At 56.8% G+C, this 6,227-nt stretch overlaps 1 long non-coding RNA gene across 1 annotated transcript; it reads right to left on the reverse strand.

Moving 5' to 3' along the window:
* Positions 1-3,289: 3,289 nt before the first annotated feature.
* Positions 3,290-5,659, reverse strand: LOC135979898 (uncharacterized). The gene is made up of 2 exons (XR_010597147.1): positions 5,497-5,659; positions 3,290-3,740 (listed from the first exon to the last, which is right to left on the reverse strand). It is a non-coding gene; the product is annotated as an uncharacterized LOC135979898 (long non-coding RNA).
* Positions 5,660-6,227: the final 568 nt, after the last annotated feature.

Genomic DNA, 6,227 nt, shown 5'->3' on the forward strand with positions numbered 1-6,227 from the left:
ATCTTAGTCCTGATTTTTAAAACAAACCATAATTAAAACTATTTACTCTTATTTGAAAAAGGCAAATATAGTGCCCATCTTTAAAAAAGGGAAGAAGGAGAACCCAGGGGACTACAGACCGGTCAAGGAAACCATTTTGAAGCCCTTGGAGGAGAGGAAGGTGATCAGGAACAGTCACTATGGATTCACCAAGGGCAAGTCATGCCTGACCAACCTGATTGCCTTCTATGATGAGATAACTGGCTCTGTGGATATAGGGAAAGCGGTGGACGTGATATATCTTGACTTTAGCAAAGCTTTTGGTACGGTCTCCCACAGTATTCTTGCCAGCACGTTAAAAAAGTATGAATTGGATGAATGGACTATAAGGTGGATAGAAAGCTGGCTACATTGTCGGGCTCAATGGGTAGTGATCAACGGCTCGATGTCCAGTTGGCAGCTGGTATCAAGCGGCGTGCCCCAGGGGTCGGACCTGGGGCCGGTTTTGTTCAACATCTTTATTAATGATCTGGATGATGGGATGAATTGCACCCTCAGGAAGTTCATAGATGACACTAAGCTGGGGGGAGAGGTAGATACGTGGGAGGCTAGGGATAGGGTCCAGAGTGACCTAGACAAATTGGAGGATTGCGCCAAAAGAAATCTGATGAGGTTCAACAAGGACAAGTGCAGAGTCCTGCACTTAGGACGGAAGAATCCCATGCACTGGTTCAGGCTGGGACCGACTGGCTAAGCAGTAGTTCTGCAGAAAAGGACCTGGGGATTACAGTGGATGAGAAGCTGGATATGAGTCAGCAGTGTGCCCTTGTTGCCAAGAAGGCTAACGGCATATTGGGCTGCATTAGTAGGAGCATTGCCAGCAGATCAAGGGAAGTGATTATTCCCCTCTATTCGGCCCTGGTGAGGCCACACCTGGAGTACTGCATCCAGTTTTGGGACCCCACTACAGAAAGGATGTGGACAAATTGGAGAGAGTCCAGCGGAGGGCAACGAAAATTATCAGGGGGGCTGAGGCACATGACTTACGAGGAAGAGAACTGGGGTTGTTTAGTCTGCAGAAGAGAAGAGTGAGGGGGGATTTGATAGCCTTCAACTACCTGAAGTGGGGTTACAAGGAGGATGGAGTTGCAGGGGGGAGGTCTAGGTTGGATATTAGGAAGCATTATTTCACTAGGAGGGTGGTGAAGCACTGGAATGGGTTACCTAGGGAGGTGGTAGAATCTCCATCCTTAGAGGTTTTTAAGGCCCGTTTTGACAAAGCCCTGGCTGGGATGATTTAGTTGGTGTTGGTCCTGCTTTGAGCAGGGGGTTGGACTAGATGACCTCCTGAGGTCTCTTCCAATCCTAATCTTCTATGATTCACAATAATCATTTGTAAGTTTAACTACAATATAATTCTAGACTTGATTTTGTTATTAAAATTCTTTAGCTCCATTTTGTACAAATGGGTTTGTTATTATAAGGCTGCTCATGAGTGCTGGGGAGTTTTGCTCTGGTTTTATTATGGTAGGGTTACTCATCACAGGTTGCTATGTTCCTGGAGCGTGCTTGTGAATGCTGGGTAAGGGGAACACTGGAGTGTTGCTGTAGAGTTGTTGCTGTGAGATGAGCTGCTTGCAGTTTTGTTTTTGTTTAAGAAAAAACTCAAACAATATATTTTGCTGCCTTCTAAAAAAAAAAAACATTAACTAAGCTATACTAAATGTCATGTGGAGAATATCCCCTCTCAGGCTGGGAAGCTCCTTTCCTTACTTCTGCCTGAAATGAAACCTACATTTCACGGGGCTTACAATTGCACAAGTCACAGGCCCTGCACTGTGCCAACAGCAGTCTGTGCTGCTAGCACGGTCATAACCTGACACATGTGCCATGCACCCACTAGTTGTGCCTGCTGGGATTGCTCTTAGGATTTGCTGGCCATTCTCTGTACTGTTCTAATGTGCAATGGAGCACAGAACAGGGGCTGTGCACTGTATAAGAATCTCCAGGGCAGCTCGCTCCCAGTAGGAGTTGTGGAACTTCATGAGTTTTAAGACAGGGCTGGACAAATTTATGAGTGCAATTGTCTGACAGGGTTGCTTCTGATGGTAAGGGGCAGGGCTCACTTCCAGTTTATGTTTCCTTCATCAGGGTTTCAGCCAGCCACCTGTAGGGATCAAAAAGGGATTATTTTTCTCCCCCACCCAATGTATTCTGTTTTGGGTTTTTTTTATTGTTTTGTTTATTTGTTTTTGTCTCCTTCCTCTGAAGCACCAGAGATAGCCTGGGCTGGAAATGGACACTGGATAAGGAGGGCCAGGGCTCTGAGGTGGGCGGCACCAAGCACGCTCTCTCAGGTGCTATTCTTGCTCACATGCTCAGGGACTGATTGCCATACGTGGGATAGGGAAGGAATTTTTCCACAGGTCAGTCTGGCAGTGACCTTGGGGGGTTTTCACCTTCCTCTGCAGCGTGGAATGAGGGTCACTTGCCAAAGTTATATCTGGGTCTATCTCACTTAATCATGTCCCTGCCATTGCAGGGGCCTCAGGCACTGATGCATCTTGGTCCCTTGTATTGTCTCCCTGTGGCACATAACAGTCTAGTCTCCAGTGGGCTGGAATACTTCGGTTTAATTTGGGTTGCTGGGTTAGTATACGCGTGCTGGGTGGTGTTGGTGGCCTGTGATATACAGGGGGGTCACACTAGATGATCTGATGGTCCCTTCTGGCCTTAATCTCTATGACTCTAACTCACCAGAGTCAGTTAAAAGGACATTACATGTAAACCACTGGAAAGCATCAATTCCACTTAAATTAAATAATAAGAGAGGTGATGCAATGGTGGGGAAAGCAAAGCTTCATCTGTTGATGGGTCACACACTTGGCATATAGGCATGGGGCTAAGAGCACAGAATACCCCACTACATTTTACCTAACTTCACCCCACCCCACCTCCTGCTCCCCCCACCTCCTGCTCCCCCCCCAGACTCCCACCCCTGCCCTCCTTATGCATCAGATCCCTATTCTATGTGAAATCAACCTGTCACGGACTCACAGATCGTGCCCACTCTTGGCCCTGTGCGGTCCCTGGGAGGAACCCCCTTCAGTGTGCCAACCCTTGTCGGGGGTCCACTCTCTCTCGGGGGTTAAGCCCCTCCACCTCCTGGAGCCGCACCTCTCGGAGCCTTAGCACACCTGTTTCTTGCCGTGAGCCCCCTCAGGGAGTCCACTCGCTATGGAACCCCAGGGCCTCCACTCCCCAAAGGGAATAATGTAACCCTGTTCTCTAGACTGGAGTGACACTCAGCCAGTGTAAAACAGGAAGGTTTATTGAGCGTCTGAACATAGCACAGGAAACGCTTAGGGCCCTCGAGCCTGGCTTCCCTCAGCACAGCACATCCAAGTCTCCCCTGCATCCAGGTGGGCTCTGCCTGCTCTCCCTCTCCAGCCCAGAGCCCTCCTGCTTCCCAGATGGGCATCTGATATCACCACCCTCAAGCCCCGCCTCTGTCCATTGTCTTCTCTCCAGGTAAACAGGGTCGCCTGGGCCTCTTCTCCTCTCTTCCATCCTCTGGCAACCTCTGGCTGGAACCGGCTTGTTAGGTCACCGGGGGTCCTCTCTTTACAGCCCATTGTCCTCCCACGGGCCAGAACTGGCTGTGACTCCTGAGCTGGGCCTCTGGGTCACCAGGTCGCCAGTCGCTGGGGTATCCATTCTCCAGGCCATTGGCTGGTGTCCCAAGTTCCCTAGCTGGTCCTCTGTAACAACAAACTCCCTCTCCCATCACCTCGTTAAACCAGTAACACCCAGGGAAACTGAGTCCCGCCCCCTCTGCATGCAAACCATTGGAAAAACAAGAAAAAAACAAGACAAGTCCCCCACTTCATCACACAACCCCAACGTTGATTCCCCATCCCACCCTATCCCCAGCTTCACCTAACCTCTACTCTCACCCTACCCTTCCTCTGTCCCCTACCGCATCCCACACCCCACCCCAACCCCTCACCCACCTGACCCAACTCACAGCCCATCCCAGCCTAACCTCAGCTCCACCCCCTGCCCCCTACCCCACCCCCGACTCCACCTCAGCGCCATCTCTGAACACTACCCCACCCTACCTTCCCCTGCCTCTGACCCCACCCCCAGATCCACCTGACCCTACCCCACCCTGCCTTCCACTACCCCACCTCTGACCCCATCCCACCCTGCCTTCCCCCGCCTCCACCCCAGTGCCATCTCTGACCCCTACCCCACCCTACCTTCCCCTACCCCATCTCTGACCACTACCTCACCCTACCTTCCCCCGCCTCTGAGCCCTACCCCACCCTGCCTCCCCTACCCCACCTCTGACCCCTACCTCACCCTGCCTTCCCCCCGCCTCCACCCCAGTGCCATCTCTGACCCCTACCCCACCCTACCTTCCCCTACCCTACCTCTGACCCCTACCTCACCCTACCTTCCCCCGCCTCTGAGCCCTACCCCACACTGCCTCCCCTACCCCACCTCTGAGCCCTACCCCACCCTGCCTTCCACTACCCCACCTCTGAGCACTACCCCACCTCTGAGCCCTATCTCACCCTGCCTTCCCCCCGCCTCCACCCCAGTGCCATCTCTGCCTCCTACCCCACCCTGCCTTTCCCCACCTCTGACCCCTACCTCACCCTGCCTTCCACTACCCCACCCTGCCTCCCCTACCCCACCTCTGACCCCTACCTCACCCTGCCTTCCCCCCACCTCCACCCCAGTGCCATCTCTGACCTCTACTCCACCCTACCTTCCCCTACCCTACCTCTGACCCCTACCTCACGCTGCCTTTCCCCGCCTCTGAGCCCTACCCCACCCTGCCTCCCCTACCCCACCTCTGACCCCTACCTCACCCTGCCTTCCCCCCGCCTCCACCCCAGTGCCATCTCTGACCCCTACCCCACCCTACCTTCCCCTACCCTACCTCTGACCCCTACCTCACCCTACCTTCCCCCGCCTCTGAGCCCTACCCCACACTGCCTCCCCTACCCCACCTCTGAGCCCTACCCCACCCTGCCTTCCCCCCGCCTCCACCCCAGTGCCATCTCTGACCTCTACTCCACCCTGCCTTTCCCTACCCTACCTCTGACCCCTACCTCACCCTGCCTTTCCCCGCCTCTGAGCCCTACCCCACACTGCCTTCCACTACCCCACTTCTGAGCACTACCCCATCTCTGACCCCTACCTCACCCTACCTTCCCCCGCCTCTGAGCCCTACCCCACTCCCAGCCCCGCCTCGAGTCGCCCCCCGCCCCGCGCTCCCCCAGGCAGCCAGGCAAGGCATTCTGGCCGGCAGCGGCGGGGCGATGCGGGCCCGGCCGGCTGCCCTACGCGGAGTCGCTGGCGGCGCAGGAGCGCTGCGTGGGGCCGGGCGCGGCGGGCTGGCTGCTGCTCTCCGAGCCGGCGGGGCCCGTGTACACGCGCGGGCTGCGGGGCGGCCCCGACCCGGCGGGCGAGGAGCGGCGGCTGCGGGCGCTGGGCGCTGCTCACCTTCCGCGGCCCGGGCCAGCTGCTGTTACCCGGTGCCGGACCCGCGGCGCCTCGGCCTCTGCCGCCGCCTGGGCCTGCCCGCCCCGCGCGCCCTGCCGCCGCCCTCCACCGGCGTGTGGCTGCGGGGCCGCCAGCTCTGCGCCGGGCCGGGATCCGGGGGCAGGCGGGGGGCTGGGAGAAGCGCGGGGTTCGGGGGGTCCCGGGGCAGGAAGGGAGTGAGGGGAGCGGGGTCCCTGGGGAGGAGGCAAGAAGAGGGGTGCAGGGGAAATGGGGGGCAGGAGAGAGGTGGGGGTTGGGTGATGTAGTTGGCTCAGGGTCCCTGGGGAGGAGACAGGAAGAGGAGTGGGGGTAAAATGGGGGGCAGGAGAGAGGTGGGGGTTGGGATATGTGGGGGGCTCAGGGTCCCTGGGGAGGAGGCAAGAAGAGGGGTGGGGGGCAGGAGAGGGGTGGGGTTAGTGGAGGGTTCGGGGGGTCCCGGGGCAGGAAGGGAGTGAGGGGAGCGGGGTCCCTGGGGAGGAGGCAAGAAGAGGGGTGCAGGGGAAATGGGGGGCAGGAGAGAGGTGGGGGTTGGGTGATGTAGTTGGCTCCAGGTCCCTGGGGAGGAGGCAGGAAGAGGAGTGGGGGTAAAATGGGGGGCAGGAGAGAGGTGGGGGTTGGGGTATGTGGGGGGCTCAGAGGCAGGAAGAGGAGTGGGGGTAAAATGGGGGGCAGGAGAGAGGTGGGGGTTGGGG

Source organism: Chrysemys picta, unplaced genomic scaffold (assembly GCF_011386835.1).
Source record: "Chrysemys picta bellii isolate R12L10 unplaced genomic scaffold, ASM1138683v2 scaf1367, whole genome shotgun sequence".
Classification (NCBI taxonomy): domain Eukaryota; kingdom Metazoa; phylum Chordata; order Testudines; family Emydidae; genus Chrysemys; species Chrysemys picta.